At 46.3% G+C, this 16296-nt stretch overlaps 1 protein-coding gene across 1 annotated transcript in view; it reads right to left on the bottom strand.

Moving 5' to 3' along the window:
* The window catches only part of PGR (progesterone receptor), a 59233-nt gene that overhangs the window by 17556 nt on the left and 25381 nt on the right, over positions 1 to 16296 (bottom strand). The window lies entirely within an intron of this gene.

Raw genomic sequence — 16296 nt, 5'->3', positions numbered from 1 at the left:
GTACATCTGCACTGTGGATCAAAATACAGTTTCTAGAACTTAAGAGCTGTCAACAGTTAGAGCAATCTTTTTTTAACAAAAAAAAAATGTGTTGCCTTGAAATGGCTCCTTGAAGCAGAGAAAAGCTGAAATTTCTTAGAAGACATTTTCCGGAGAACATTTCTGAGAAGTTTCTCTTTCCTACCCCTACCTTTGCAGGATCTTATCTGAATTCTAGGCATCGTGTGTTTTTTCTGTGATGGCCGCCTTTCACCCGCACCAATACCTGTACCCCACCCAAATTTCCCTAGCAAATTTCTGGAAATACACTAGGCGGTCGTAAGCTACGTTTTACTGAGACCCATTAGAATTAATGAACATGACTAAGGTTATGTTTACTCCTAATGAGTTGAATACCTCCCTCTAGGTTGAGCTCACTGTGAAGTATGTGAAGTGATGGCCAAAGTAATATACAGTGGTACCTCGGGTTAAGTACTTAATTCGTTCCGGAGGTCCGTGAAACCTGAAACGGTTCTTAACCTGAAGCACCACTTTATACAGATTTACAGTGGTACCTCGGGTTAAGAACTTAAGAACTTAATTCGTTCTGGAGGTCTGTTCTTAACCTGAAGCACCACTTTAGCTAATGGGGCCTCCCTGCTGCCGCTGCGCCACCACTGCACAATTTCTGTTCTCATCCTGAAGCAAAGTTCTTAACCCAAGGTACTATTTCTGGGTTAGCGGAGTCTGCAACCTGAAGTGTATGTAACCTGAAGCATATGTAACCCGAGGTACCACTGTATTTGTACTGGTAGAAGAGGGGAAGGAGGGAGGAGACATGTGATGCTACAGTCACCCCAAATGTTGAGCCACACACAAGAAATGGCTGGATAATGTCTCTTTCCCCTCATCAATGAAAGGATTGTCACTCCTCATCCAAATGTTACATTTATTTCAGCTGCATTCCGCAAATTTACCTGTAATTTAGTGAGCCGATCTGCACTCCACCCTTCCAAAATGAAAGATGGCTAACAGGATCTATCCATTAATGGCAATGTTAAAATTTAACAGCTTCTGAAGTCCTGGAAAGGCAGTTACGTCGCCAGCTGCTAGGATCAGAAGGTTAGCACAATGGGCTCGACTTGTTTGCTAATGATCCACGTAGGCTTGCACTGCCTCTCTCTGCCAGCAGTAAATTTAGTTTGCAAAAACCCGGGAAGTCGTGAAGGCACTCGGGGCCAAACGAGATGTGACGTTAATTAGGCAAATGCAATTAACATCCCATGTTCTATTGACTTGCAAACAGCAGGCATGGGGAAGCTTGGCGGCCCTGACCAAAAAAAATAAAAATAAAAATCATGTCTCACGGAAGCTGCTATTTGTGTTTCAAAGAACATTTCCACTGACCTAAATGGAAGTTTCCCTTGAAATGCAAATAGCAACTTCTAAGAGGTGCATTATTTATCCACACCACGGCAAGGAAAGAGTTAAAAAAATTCCCTCCCTGTCTCATACATCCATGGCTGCTCCCTGCACCTTCTATCTATGCAACAATACAAGTTACCGTATTTTTCACTCTATAGGACGCACATTTTCCCCTCCAAAAATTAAGGGGAAATGTGAGTGTGTCCTAGGGATCGAATGCAGGCTCCTTGGCTTCAGCGATAGCAACGCAAAGCCTCCAAAGTTGAGAGGGAGTGCTCCCTCCGCACTCCGGAAGCTTTGCGTTGCTTTCGCTGAAGCCTGGAGAGTGAGAGGGGTCGGTGCGCACCGACCCCTCTCACTCTCCAGGCTTCAGGGATAGCCGCCTGAAGCCTTCGGAGCGCAGCGCGAGTTCCCGCTGCGCTCAGGAGGCTTCAGGTTCCTTTTGCTGAAGCCGGGAGAGCAAGACTCTCCTGGCTTCAGCAAAAGGAACTTGAAGCCTTTGGAGCGCAGCGGGAACTCCTGATGCGCTCAGGAGGCTTCAGGCAGCTATCCCCAAGCCTTCGGGGTGCAGCAGGAGTTCCCGCTACGCTCCAGAGGCTTCGGGTTCCCTTCACTGAAGCCTGGAGAGCACACCAATCCCTCTTGCTCTCCAGGCTTCGCTTCGCTGGAGAGGCGCTGCACAGTTTTCCCTCTCTGCGCAGCGCACCTTCAGTGAAGTGGGAGGAGAAATGGAAGGGGCTCCTGCCGCTTCGCTGAAGGTGCGCTGAGCAGAGAGGGAGAGAATTTCCCCCCTGTTCTCCCTCTCTAAAACAAGGTGCATCCTATGGTTGGGTGCATCCTATAGAGCAAAAAATACGGTAATTGCATTCACCCGATTGACATCACTTCTATGGTCCTCAGGGACTAGCAGTTTGCAGGAGGTCCACGTGGAAGGTTGAGAGGGACCCTCGTTTGATGCATTCCTAGGCCATGCTATCTTTTTGACTCACATGACACGTGGTTCCCTACCGCCTGCCTTTCCATAAGCAAGCAAGACCAACTTGTATTCTGTGGGACATTGTGGCAAACACAGTGCTCTTTTTCTAGAAAAAGAGGCACCTGAACTCAACATGAACGCCTCCCATGTTCTCAATAGTGCCCAACTGAGAGGTGTTGGAACTGAGTTTTGGCTGCAGAAAAAGCCATGGGCAAATGTATTTCTTCTGGCACTGCTAGCCAGGGTTAGAGAATAATAATAATAATATAATAATAATTTATTATTTATACCCCGCCCATCTGGCTGAGTTTCCCCAGCCACTCTGGGCAGCTCCCAATCAAGTGTTAAAAACAGTACAACGTTAAGTATTAAAAACTTCCCTGAATAGGGCTGCCTTCAGATGTCTTTTAAAGCTAGGATAGTGTTTTTAATATTCTGCTGAGAGCTGTCGAGAGGGGCTGGGGAAACCCAGCCAGATGGGCAAGGTATAAAAAATAATAATATTTTATTAAATTATTATCATAGTAGATCTGCGCCTGGTTATATCCAAGCATGCAACAAATCCTTGCAGTTCATTATTCTGTCATCATGCATGCTGCAGGTGGAATGTCAATGGTACAATAGCGAAGGTGATGCCCTATGCAAGTTGTGGACTACAATTCCTATCATCCCTGAATATTGGTCACATTCCCTGGGACTTATGGGTATTGTAGTCCACAACATCCGGAAGGCACCACAATGGCTGCCCCCAGTATAACTACCTGCAATTCTGGTAACCAGCACTGTGCAACTAACCATACCAATATGCCTTCCCCACTGCCGGCATCTCCCTGTTACATCATCTGAACTGGATATGCAACAGCTCTCCAAACACATTTATCTTACATGTCTAACCTGCACCCCTAGGCTGGTTTCCACACAAAAATAAGTGTTGCCACAGTAAAATCAAACTAACGATGCAATCCTAAACACACATACTGGATACAGATAGGTAGCCGTGTTGGTCTGCCATAGTCAAAACAAAACAAAAATTCCTTCCAGTAGCACCTTAAAGACCAACTAAGTTAGTTCTTGGTATGAGCTTTCGTGTGCATGCACACTTCTTCAGATACACACATACTGGAGACAAAGTCCCAACAGGATATAACTTCCAAATAAATGGGCATGAGATTAGGCTGTTAATATATTGGGGGGGGGCTTCCCTCCTTATTTTATAATGTTTATTTATTAAAACTTTTCAACAGACAATGCAATAAAAGCCAAACTCATCTAGAAAAGAAAAGAAAAGGGAGAAAAGAAAACACACAGAAAAGAAAGAGAAAACAGAGGAAAAGTGAAAGAAAAAATACAAAGCCATCTATCAGAAGAAGATGCAAAGCTCTCTGTCTAGGATGTAGCTTAACCTTTGTCCCACACAAAAGGTGTTAGAGCCTCCTAGCTCTCACCTGGGAGCTTCCCTTTCTTCTCCCAGTCTCCCTCCACCCCCTGAGAAATCTTCCCTTCCCTGCCTCTCACCCTGCCTCTTTCATCACCCATCTCTTCACCTTCCTGTGTGAATCCTCATTAACACTTTTAAGACTGCAGAGGTAAGGTCCTGCGGTTCTTATGGAAAATGCTCGGGACTTGAGGTCTGGGAATTCTCCTGCGGGAAACCATTCCGCAGGTATGTTTGAAAGCCCATTTGTGCGTGTTGTTTCCATTGAAATGGATGAAATAAACCAAGGGATAACTAGCTGATTCTGAGAGATCACAAGGAAGCACCATGGAGGCCTTGTCCTCAATGGCAAGACCATGGCAGGACTCAACCAAATGGCACTTGTAGAGGTTAAAACACCCATCAGTGCCCAAACTCAATAGGTAAAAGTAAAAGGTAAAGGACCCCTGGACAGTTAAGTCCAGTCAAAGGCGACTATGGGGTTGCGGTGCTCATCTCGCTTTTAGGCCGAGGGAGCCGGCGTTTGTCCACAGACAGCTTTCTGGGTCGTGTGGCCAGCAGGACTGAACCTCTTCTGGCACAACGGGACACAGTTTACCTTCTTGCCACAGTGGTACCTATTTATCTACTTGCACTGGTGTGCTGGGACAGAGCAATGGGCGCTCACCCCGTCGTGGGGATTCGAACCGCCAGCCTTCCCATTGGCAAGCCCAAGAGGAGTAAATTAAAAGAGAGCAGTAAATTAAAAGTGTTGCAATGTGATGCAACTACAATAATATAAATATACTGCTTCACATTTCTATGTGATTGCTTTGCAGCTGTATGGAAATGGATTTTGGGCGTTCTCCACCCTATTCATAAGCAGAGAAACTGAAGGAACCTTTCACCATATTCCTCTTACAATTATTCTTACCAGTGCTTTCCTTCTAGGAAAAAAGGTGCCAGTACTGCGTATACTTGAGTATTCCCAGAAAAAGCACTTAGTAGTAGTAGTATACTACTACCCTATACCCGTTAAGACCTCAGGGTGGTTCAAAACATAAAAATGCAATATAAAAAACACAAAATAATAAAAACAAAAACAAAGCCAACCCAATATTCCCCCCAGTTTTTCACTGTTACATGCGGCAATAGCATATTGATGTGAGTAGCATATTGATGTGAGTAGCTGACACAGGCACCATACCACTTGGAGGCTCTCGTAGTTATGCAGTATATAAACTGTTTAAATAAATAAACCTGCTCTAGTTGCTAGAAAACCATGCTTCTTTCAACTTCAGTAAGAGGGCTCTATGGGTGTGAGGGAACGGCCTCTGTGGGTGCTGTCATTGTGGGTTGCACAGTGTGTGTGTGTGTGTGTGTGTGTGTGTGTATTCCCCATGATGGGGAAACTGAGCATTGGCTTGAGTCCCGTGGAGAAACAATTCATTGTACTGGATACTGTGCCAATACCAACTGGTAGCCACACACAAGCAGCAGATAACATCTGATTCACCTGCTCCTTCTTGAGGCATACCTATCCCTGCCTGACCCCATTCTTCTTTCATAAAGAGCAGCTTATGTGGAGCTGAGGCAACTTTGAAAGCCACACCCAAATGCCTTCAAATAAAAGCCTTACAAAGCAGTTCAAAACCCTGGCGTATCATCAAGCAGAATTTAGGAAAGGATACGCCAATGACTATGTCAGCCCAACATCAGAAAATATAATTTCTTTAGAACAGCCACGTATTTCTGATGCCCACGGATAGCCACTTGTTTCCAAAAACGTGTCAACTCTGACTGTAAATGATACCCTGACTTGAAGCCCTGGTGGCTGAGCGTCCATCAAATTCAATTGTTTCCTACCACAAGTTTCCACTTTCAAACAGGAGTGGCACTGTGGATATAGGGTCTCAAATAATCCTTGCCAACAGAAAGAGGCAGAGAACATCCCTTTTGTGATGGCCTGGGACTTGGGTTTGGACTTGGAACCAGAGGGGGACTCAGTCTGCACTGGATCCTTTGCCTCAGGCATCACCCGAACCAAATCTGGGGCCTGATCCTGAAGAGTCCCAGTCTGCACAGGTTCCCCTGCAACGAACACCAAGTCAGGGGCCTGAGCCTGCCCTGGCTCCAGATGCGGGGATTACCTTGTTGCCTTCAGCTGGGCCATCACTGCTCCACTACCGGTTGGGTCAGGGGAGGCTGAGGCGGCCCCTGGCTCTAGTAACCCTCGTCTCCTTTTTTTTTTTTTAATAATTTTTATTCATTTTTTCAAACACATAATAAAAAACAAACACAACACAAAACAAAAACATACACAACATTAAACATATATGATTTCATAACCTTAATTTCATACACCTTCTTTCCTCCGACTTCCCCATACCTCCCTTTCGCTGCATCCTTATTCCGCAATTCTTTAGCAACCCTTTAGTCAATTTGTCTATTAGTTCCCTTTCATTAGATTTCCTTAAACCTATTAGTTACAGCTGTAATTCTCTACTTCTTACCCCTTGACATCTTAACACTCCTCAATTTTACAACAGTTTTTAAGATATGTTTTGAATTTATTCCAGTCCTCTTCCACTGTCTCTTTCCCCTGGTCTCGGATTCTGCCGGTCATCTCTGCTAGTCCCATGAAGTCTGTCACCTTTGTCTGCCATTCTTCCAGAGTAGTAACCCTCGTCTCCCGAGCTGCAGAGACTAAGGTCTGAAAGAAGGAGAGACCTGAGTACTTGCAGGAGGAGTGCTTGCCTTCGGGCGAAACAGGGAGGTGAGTCGCGGGGGGATCAGGACTGAAAAAGATAAAAAGCTGTCGGACCCCACCCCGGGTTGCAGGAGTAACATTGCTGTATGCTAGATCCTGCCTGAGATCCTGTACCTGTCCTTGCCTGGTTTCCTGCCTCATGTCCTGCCTTGGCCCTGTTGGACTGACTCCTAGCGGAACCTTTGGATTCTGGACCAGTCCTGGACTGCATGTCACGGGTTACCCCTGGGCCCAGCACACCTTTGAAGCTGGTCCTCATACTTGTTGAGGGATGTAACATAAGCAGTCAAATACAACATTTCCTGTTTGCCCAGAGTGGACACACAGGGGCGATGTTACTCCAGCCAGGAGGACTTCCTGTCACATCTGATCTGGAGCACCCTCCCCCTGCGTGTGGCCAGGTAGATGGGCGTGACCCTGTGAGACCCCATAAAAGGGCTGGTCATGCAGCCTTCTTCCCTTCCTTGTCATGTTATTCCATCTTGATGCATTTTGCTGCCTGCTGGCTCTCAGCAAAGCAGCACATGGGCTCATCCCCATATGGGATGAACTCAAGCTCTCTCCTGTAACTGTGAGCTAAAGCCTGCCTTCAGCAAACCTACTGTGAACTGAATGTAAGTAAACTTCTTATTACTTTTTAAGTAAGGAAGTAAGTAAATTTTTATTTATACCCCGCCCTCCCCGGCCAAGACCAGGCTCAGGGTGGCTAACATCAAATATCAAATACATTAAAACCCAATCAAACGACTGATTAAAATACAGCTTAAAAATGAGAATCAGGATAAAATTAAATGACTGCCGACCGTGGGGTCGGGAACCTCAAGTATTCATCAGGGCCAGCTATCCATGTTGGTCCCACATGAGCCGATAAAAGGGCCAAAGAGGTAACTTATAGCGTCCCATAGAGGGAGGGCCAAACTGGGCCCGGATCAAAGGCCAGGTGGAACAGCTCCATCTCGCAGGCCCTGCGGAAGGAAGTCAAGTCCCGCAAGGCCCTAGTCTCCTGCGATAGCGCATTCCACCAGGTTGGGGCCAAAGCTGAAAAGGCCTTGGCCCTGGTTGAGGCCAGTTTAACCTCCTTGAGGCCCGGGACCTCCAAGATATTATTATTAAAGAAGACTGTTGTTACTTTTTTTCTTTTTAAGAGGGAACAAAGGGCATTTAACAAGAACACACATGAAAGCTCATACCTATAACAAACTTAGTTGGTCTCTAAGGTGCTACTGGAAGGATTTTTATTTTATTTTATTAGAGCCCTTGTAAGTCTTTATAGGTTAAAGCCAGCACTTTGAATTGGGCCCCAAAATATATAGTCAACCAGAATGGGTGCTATATGGTCCGACCATCTGGTCCCTATTATCAGCCTGGCTGCTGCATTCTCCACTATCTTCCATCAAAGGTAGTCTCAAGCCAAGCTCATTTCAGAAATCTAATAGTAATTACTGAAACTAGGTCATCCCCTTGGTTATTATACAAGGTGTTGCACAAACCTGACCAAGCACTTTTCACACCTTCACCAGTTGGAAAGTAGACAAGACAGTCCTCAGAAAACCTTGCCTGATTCACCTGCTATAACAACATAGTCAATGTCTAATGGAGGCAAGTAATTTTATCCTAAGGATACCTCACAAACATGTTGCAGGAGGCACCAGTTGGCTGCACAAACTCCTCAGGTCCAGCTTGAGGTGTGTTTGTGTGTGTGTGTGTAGATTCTCCCTCTTCGCTGTCCCTGAGGAGCTGTGAACTCCATGCAGCAGTGTTTGGCTGCATTTGTTGGGAGTTTTTCTCTCCCAGCCTGCATCATTGCTCTTAGCGCCAACCCAAGGAACATTCTAGGCTCTGATAAGCATGATGGGAGCCCCACGAGAAATTGCGTCAACCACCCAGGCCCCTGCTTCATTACACAGGTCGACCAGGGCTTTGACAAGAAAGCCAACCAGGTCAGCTGTTGGAGGGGGTTCGCCAGAAGCAGCTTAGTCATGCTGGCCACATGACCCGGAAGCTCTACACCGGCTCCCTTGGCCAATAAAGCGAGATGAGCGCCGCAACCCCAGAGTGGGTCACGACTGGACCTAATGGTCAGGGGTGCCTTTACCTTTACCACCTTTGAAATAGGTAAAACAGGTGGTCTCCCATCCAGGTACCAACCAACAGCAAGCAACCCAACTGAGCCAGTGTCCTGGCAGCAACATCGCTGCCGCTTACTGAGACTGGTGATGTGGGTCATGCTGGCCACATGACCTGGAAGCTGTACGCCGGCTCCCTCAGCCAATAAAGCGAGATGAGCGCCGCAACCCCAGAGTCGGTCACGACTGGACCTAACGGTCAGGGGTCCCTTTACCCTTTACCTTACATGAACAGTACAATCATACCTCTTGTTACATCCGCTTCATGTTACGTTCTTTCAGGTTATGTCCCGTGGCGATCCGGAAGTACCGGAAAGGGTTACTTCCGGGTTTCGCCACTCACGCATGCACAGACGTGCAAAATGACGTCACGTGCATGCGCAGAAGCAGTGAATCACAACTTGCGCGTGTGCAGACACGCCGCTGCGGGTTGCGTTCCTTTCATGTTGTGAACAGGCCTCTGGAACAGATCCCGTTCGCAAACAGAGGTACTACTGTACTGGATCATAGCAAGGTTACCGGGAACCAGGCAGGGGGCCTTCTCAGTACTGGCGCCCTCCCTGCTAGGAAAGACGCATATAATGATACCAAGGAGGATGACTTAAAAAAGGGCCAGATTTCCTCCAAAATAACTCCTACACCGGAATATAACTCGGCAGATTGTTGTCCACATAACCTCCAGGTAAAGGCAGAGATAAACCTGCCTTAATTATGAAAGCACAACACATAAGGGAGGGCAGTATATCGCCTCCCTGTGGAACACCCTCCCTTCCGATGTTAAGGAGATTAAGAATTACACAACTTTTAGAAGACATCTGAAGGCAGGCCTGTATTGGGAGGTTTTTAATGCTTGGTGTTATTATGTTTTTAGATATGCTTTAAGCTGCCCAGAGTGCCTGGGGAAACCCAGCCAGATGGGTGGGGTATAAATAATAAAATTATTATTATTATTATTATTATTATTATTACTACTACTACTACTATGCCTGTACTCAATACCATATATATATATATATATATATATATATATATATATATATATATATATATATATATATGGTATTGAGTACAGGCATATATATATGCAGGTTTTGGTGTCCTCGGGTGTCTTCCCGTGTAAAAGTTGGGGTGTCTATGCGACGTTTCGACGAGGTCTCACTCGTCATCTTCAGGCAGGTGCTTTCGGCTTCTTGTTACTGGAACAGAGCAGGATCTCAGTGTTTTAGTTCCTATAAATACTGTTGAGGGGGTGTGGTGTATAGCCTCCAATGTTCTGGGCAGAGAGGAAGTTCCCAGGCTAGTGTGCCTTTTCTTCTTTTGTTCCTTAATTACTTGAGGGATATCTTGAGTGATTTCTTGAGTGATATCCTGAGTACCACTTAGGTGGGTCATTAGGTGTGGATTAGTTGCTAAAGTCTTTGTGTCTTGACCTCTTGAACTTTGTGAAGAGTTTTTCTGAGAAGATGGCTGTACTGCACTTAGTTGTGCTCTGGCTTGGCTTCGTGTATAGGGGCGAGCTGTGGTTTTGTGGCCTGTGTCAGCCAGATCTGTGTAAGGATTGCAGGGGGGTGCAGCATCCGGAGGTGCCACCATGGTTTGGTTACTGGATGGTGTCTGTAATTTATCTGTGGAGAGGGTCTGGGTTTGGGTCTGGTGTGGTTGATTGGTGATGGCGTTCTGTGTGCCTCTGGATCTGGTGTCAGTTTTTGTGGGGAGGGCTAATTTCCAGATGTCTGGCAAGCGGGATGTGTCGTCACGCTTGTTCATGTTGTGAGGGTGTTTCTCTATCTCGATGGCTTCCATGATTATTCTCTTGTGGTGATGTTCCATGTTAAAGAGCAATTTGGAATCTGCAAAATTAATTTCGTGTCCTGTTTCTTTCATGTGTTGGAAAAGAGAGGAAGTTTTTTCTTCTTTTTTGACGGCATTCTTGTGTTCTGCGATACGTGCATTTATTCGTCTGTTTGTTTGTCCAATGTACGTGGCTGGGCAGACTTTGCAGGGTATTTCATAGACCCCTTGGTTTTCCAACTGGATTTTATCCTTGGGGTTTCTGAGGATATTGGCTATTTTTTGGTTGGTGCAAAAGGCTGTTTTGATATTGTGTTTATGGAGGATTTTGCTAATTTTATCTGTAGTGCCCTTGATATATATATATTTGCTTTCGTAGATTTTCACGGGTACAGGAATGCAGGTTTTGGTGTCCTCGGGTGTCTTCCCGTGTAAAAGTTGGGGTGTCTAGGCGACGTTTCGACGAGGTCTCACTCGTCATCTTCAGGCTGGTGCTTTCGGCTTCTTGTTACTGGAACAGAGCCAGGTGCTTTCGGCTTCTTGTTACTGGAACAGAGCTCTGTTCCAGTAACAAGAAGCCGAAAGCACCAGCCTGAAGATGACGAGTGAGACCTCGTCGAAACGTCGCCTAGACACCCCAACTTTTACACGGGAAGACACCCGAGGACACCAAAACCTGCATATATATATATATATATATATAGTATGTCTATACCGTATGTGAAGTTAAATCTGTAACGACATTAATGAATTTCAATAAAGATTTTTTTCATTTTAAAAAATAATAAAGTAACAAAGCAAGTTTCAACAAGCAAGTTTCAAAAGCACATTTAAAAAAGTATTTCATCCACCCCAATTTTTCCTGAAAGTTCTATTCTTTTCAAGGGGGGGGGGGGAATTACCCCCAATAGTTTCAAAATTTCTGGAAATTATTCACCTCTACTTCTGAGGACATATGCTAAATTAGGGCTGAACTGCAGCTTACCCAACTCCTCTATTTTAGGGGATTCTCTTACTCCCTGTTCTTCCATAAATCTCTTATTACACAGTATTTCCCAGTACAGTGGTACCTCGGGTTACAAACTTAATTCATTCTGGAGATCCGTTCTTAACCCGAAACCATTCTTAACCTTTCGCTAATGGGGCCTCCCGCTACCGCTGCACTGCCGGCGTGCGATTTCCGTTCTCATCCTGAGGCAAAGTTCTCAACCCGAGGTACTACTTCTGGGTTAGTGGAGTTTGTAACCCGAAGTGTTTGTAACCCAAAGCGTTTGTAACCCGAGGTATCACTGTACTGCTTTCTCAACTATGGAATGCACAAAAGTGACAATTTATGCCCAAATACCACCTGCTGACAAACTTATTAAGACGCCTTATTTGAAAGATTTTTTTTTTTTTAATTAATTTTTATGGCCTTATTTGAAAGATTTATGCTTTGAAAATATACTGTAAACTGTTCCTTTCTCGTTTTGTTCAGAATTACTGTTAACTTCCTATAATAACAATACAGCATGACTGAGTCGTCGAGGCTGTTGCTTCCATTATTAACCCATATTTTAAACTTACTGAACGGAGGCCTTTAGAAACCCATTTACAAAACCTTGTTTTCATTTTCTCCCACGCACTGTGATTCACAAATGTTGTGATTGAACTGCAATTTTAAATACATGTAACGTATGAAAATATGTTAATCGCCGAGGTGTCTAAACCAGATTAGCGAAATTGCTTTTATTCTTGCGTTTTACATCACACGGCTCAGTAATTACATTTGCCCTCAAACACACTTTCCAAATCATATATTAATTTCATGTGCCAGCTCGAAAAAAATGGCTTTATTAATCCCATGCAGAGGCTACATTTCCCTTGAAAACATATCTCCAAGCCAATGTGCAGAATTAAGAAGGAAATCTGAAAAAAGAAAACAACTCTTCAGTGGAAAAGTACCTTCCTTGCATGAAGAAGGTGCTTGTTTCAATTCCCAGCATCTCCAAGCAGGACTGGAAGAAAACCCATCTAAAATCCTGAAGATACAGACTGCCAGACCGTGTAATACTGAGCTGGTTCGACCAATGATCTGACTTAGCATAAGGCAGTTACTTCTGAGTAGTACCGTAAAGTAGATATACAAATTATTGGAGTATCCTGGAGAATCACAGCACCTGCTGTGGCTGCAGACACCAGTAACTTTTAACTGCTGCCTCCGAGTTTGATTTTGCTGCATTAGCAAGCACCCAAGTGACCTCTCTGGGGTGCAAGCTGGGCTTTCTGTATGGAGCTCCTAGGCTGCCCAAACAACAAGACCCCATTCTTGGCCTCACTGGTGTGGTCTCAAGCAGGGGCGGAGCTACCTGCCCTGGCACCCAGAGTGGTGCAGGGGCAAGGCTAGCTGGCCCGCAGGCAGGGCTAGCCGCCTGTACGGCGAGCATCCTTAGCTGCCGCCCGCGCGGCAAGCGTAGGGGCAGCTGTGAGCTGCCCGCGCGGAGAGTGTCCCTAGCTGCCTGCCACCTGTGTGACGAACGTGGGGGGCACCACTTGCTGCCCGTGTGGCAAGCTTCCCTAGCTGCCTGCTGCCCATATAGCGAGCTTCGGGAGGGGCACCACTAGTTGCCCACAGCATCATCCCTAGCAGCCCACCCCCCATGCAGCGAGCAGAGTGGGTAGTGCAGCGATGTCACCCGCCATCACAGCTGACACCCGGTGTGCGCCACACACCCCGCACCCGCCTTCCTCCGCCAGTGGTCTCAAGGAAACATTTGGCAGCAGCTTGGCTGCAGGAGATGCCAGAAGGAGGCATTCAAGACTCCACCCCAGCTTTGCGCAGGGCTTACTCCTTAGCCTTTTCTTCCCTTGAAGATATCCCACAAGGCAGTGGAGGTTTAGGATCAGACTTTTTCTTCTCCTAAATGGGCTACTTCCCCAGGCTGATGTGTTCCGTCTGCCCCTCACTTCCTTCTACAGCATGTTCAGAAAACACCTTCTTGACTGTTGGACCTACTATTGGTCCCATACACTCCATGCACTGGTGCCTGTCTTCGCATACAGGGGAAGTCCCTAATGCGCCAAATGTTTGAGATGCATTGGCTTCCCTCACTTGGTTTAGCCAATCGACTGCAGCCATTCCTGGGTTGCGCTAGCTGTCTCATGCTGACAGCTTCTAGGAGCCACAGGTGAAAGCTAAGTGCAAGATGGGGACCAAAGGTGGGCAAACCACACAGAAGGACAACCCCTTCTGTGCTTTTCCAAGGAGAATTGGTGTTTGCCTGATCCAGAGGGATTGCCCGTCCCCTAACACCCCATACACCTCTGAGATGAGAGCTGTAGCCCAGGAAAATCTGGGGTAGGGAATTAGAACCTTGCTAGATTTAGAGTCACCTTTCTTAGGCAGAGACTAGGTAGGGGCGCAGGTGGCGCTGTGGGTTAAACCACAGAGCCTAGGACTTGCCGATCAGAAGGTTGGCAGTTCGAATCCCCGCAACGGGGTGAGCTCCCATTGCTCGGTCCCTGCTCCTGCCACCTAGCAGTTTGAAAGCACGTCAAAGTGCAAGTAGATAAATAGGTATTGCTCTGGTGGGAAGGTAAACAGCGTTTCTGTGTGCTGCTCTGGTTCGGACTAGAGGGCCCTTGGGGAAAGGAATTCCAGCTCTCCAAATCTTTGACTGTATCTACAGAAGTACCTTTAGATCCAGCCCAGTTTCCTTACATTTGATGCATTCCTTACAACTCTGGCTGTTTCCTGCACAGCGACAGTATGCCAAGATATCCCTGTACCAGCCCTGCCACATCTGCGCTACCCCACAGGTCATGAACTCGCACAGTCGACGTGCTCCAGTCAAATCACATTTTGCCCAGTGTCCTGTTTGCAGCCTTGGGCAGCTAATGTTTATAAACCTTGAACTACAGTTAACAAATGCTAAACAGCAAATAATGACACAACCGACAAGCCCTTCTGTGCTTTTCCAAGGAGAATGAAAAGTGGCCTGCTATTAGTTTTCAATCAGCTGCTTGGTTTGTTTTCCTTGAAGTAGTGGAAGCACTATAGCAATCCAGTGATTCACCAATACTGGCTTAAAAGCTTGTCCTTATAAGTGGAACTGAATAATGAAGACGCTGAGGCCCAGTTTGAATACAACACCAATCCATCTCTCCCCCCTGTTTAAGCTCCAGTCTCTTGGTATTTCCAGCTCCAACCTGGCTGCTTACCCATGGTCTGTTCGAGGCTAGCAAATCAGGGGTGTAAACCACAGTGGAGAGTTGGCTTCTGAAACTCCGCTTGCTTTAACTATGGTTTGTAATTCCATTCCAACCCAGCACCCTAGTTTAACCCTTGTTTGTTGTGTCATTCGTGCCTAGTGCCCGGCAGAGATGTGAGGGATGAGCGGTTTGAAGATCATCCACAAGCACTGAGGCCCTCACTAGGAGTTTCTCCATCTCCTCTCCTCACACTCTTGACTGGCAATGGGCTCCTTTTCCTTCCCACCTCCTTACAGACAAGCTCTGTAAGGAGCCTTTATTTTCTTAAAGCATTTATTTGCACTCTGCACTTAGGCTCCCCAAGCAACTTGCAGAAAGAAAAACCCAACAGCAAAGCAATCCCTTCTCCCAAATTAGCCTTCCTGATAATATACCTAATAATAATAAGGCTGTACAGCCTCTTGAATTCCTCTCTGGACATGCACACATCCTACTAACATTACAAAGTGCAGCCATGCAACTGAATAGCCATAACAACTGCACCCTCCTGTTTGGTAGTTGTGATGCAGGAAAAGGATGGTTTGCACCCCTCGCCACGACAGGATTCCAATCATCGCCTGTGTTGCCTGTCGCCTCTCCTGCCCACCCACAATTTTTTCTGCACATCTGACAATACAGCTGCTGTTACTATAGCCCCAAAATGCAGTTCACTTTCGCTGCCTTTAGCTGTTCTCCGGAAAGTGCTTATTACACTCATCAGGGCAGAAGCAGCTGCAGAGACCTCAGGAGAAAGAATTGCAATATCTTACTATCCATGTTTCCTGGGAAAGAGTAAATGACATGCTTCAATATCTACTTGAAATCTCCTCCTGCACTATGGGTAAGCAAAGTCCATTATCAAGAGAGAAATGTCACACAGCCAGCCACTGTAATGAGAAGTTCTCTGTAATCATCAAGCGACTTTGCCGAAACTCAGCTTGGTTCCAAAAAGAAAGATGTTGTTGTTGTTGTTGTCATTGTTGTTGTTAATTTCTACCCTGTCCATCTGGCTGGGTTTCCCCAAGCCACTCTGGGCGGTTTTCAACAGAACATTAAAAACAGAATAAAACTTCAAACATTAAAAACTTCCCTAAACAGGGCTGCCTTCAGATGTATTGTCGGATAGTTGTTTATTTCCTTGACATCTGATGGGAGGGCGTTCCACAGGGTGGGTGCCACTACCGAGAAGGCCCTCTGCCTGGTTCCCTGTAACCTCGCTTCTCACAGTGAGGGAACTGCCAGAAGGCCCTCGGCGCTGGACCTCAGTGTCCAGGCCAAACGACGGGGGTGGAGGCACTTCTTCAGATATACTGTGCCGAGGCCGCTTAGGACATTAAAGGTCAGCACCATGAGTTTGAATTGTGCTTGAATCGTTTTCTGGCAGATGGCATGGTGGGGCACTGCCATTCAAATGGTTTCTGTGCACTGTGTCATGTGATTGATTATGCAGGGTAGGGCTTACTTGCCTCCCCCCCCCTTCAAGTTGGCACCCTGCCAAGGCAGCAAGGCAGCAGTTATGAGTTACCAGTCTCTGTGGCCACAGCAGGCGCTGTGATTCTCCAGTGGTTTCACTTCACCCCCAGAG

This window comes from Podarcis melisellensis (assembly GCF_964234715.1).
Source record: "Podarcis melisellensis genome assembly, chromosome: 4".
Taxonomy (NCBI): Eukaryota; Metazoa; Chordata; class Lepidosauria; order Squamata; family Lacertidae; genus Podarcis; species Podarcis melisellensis.
This window is presented reverse-complemented; position numbering and strand designations above follow the sequence as displayed.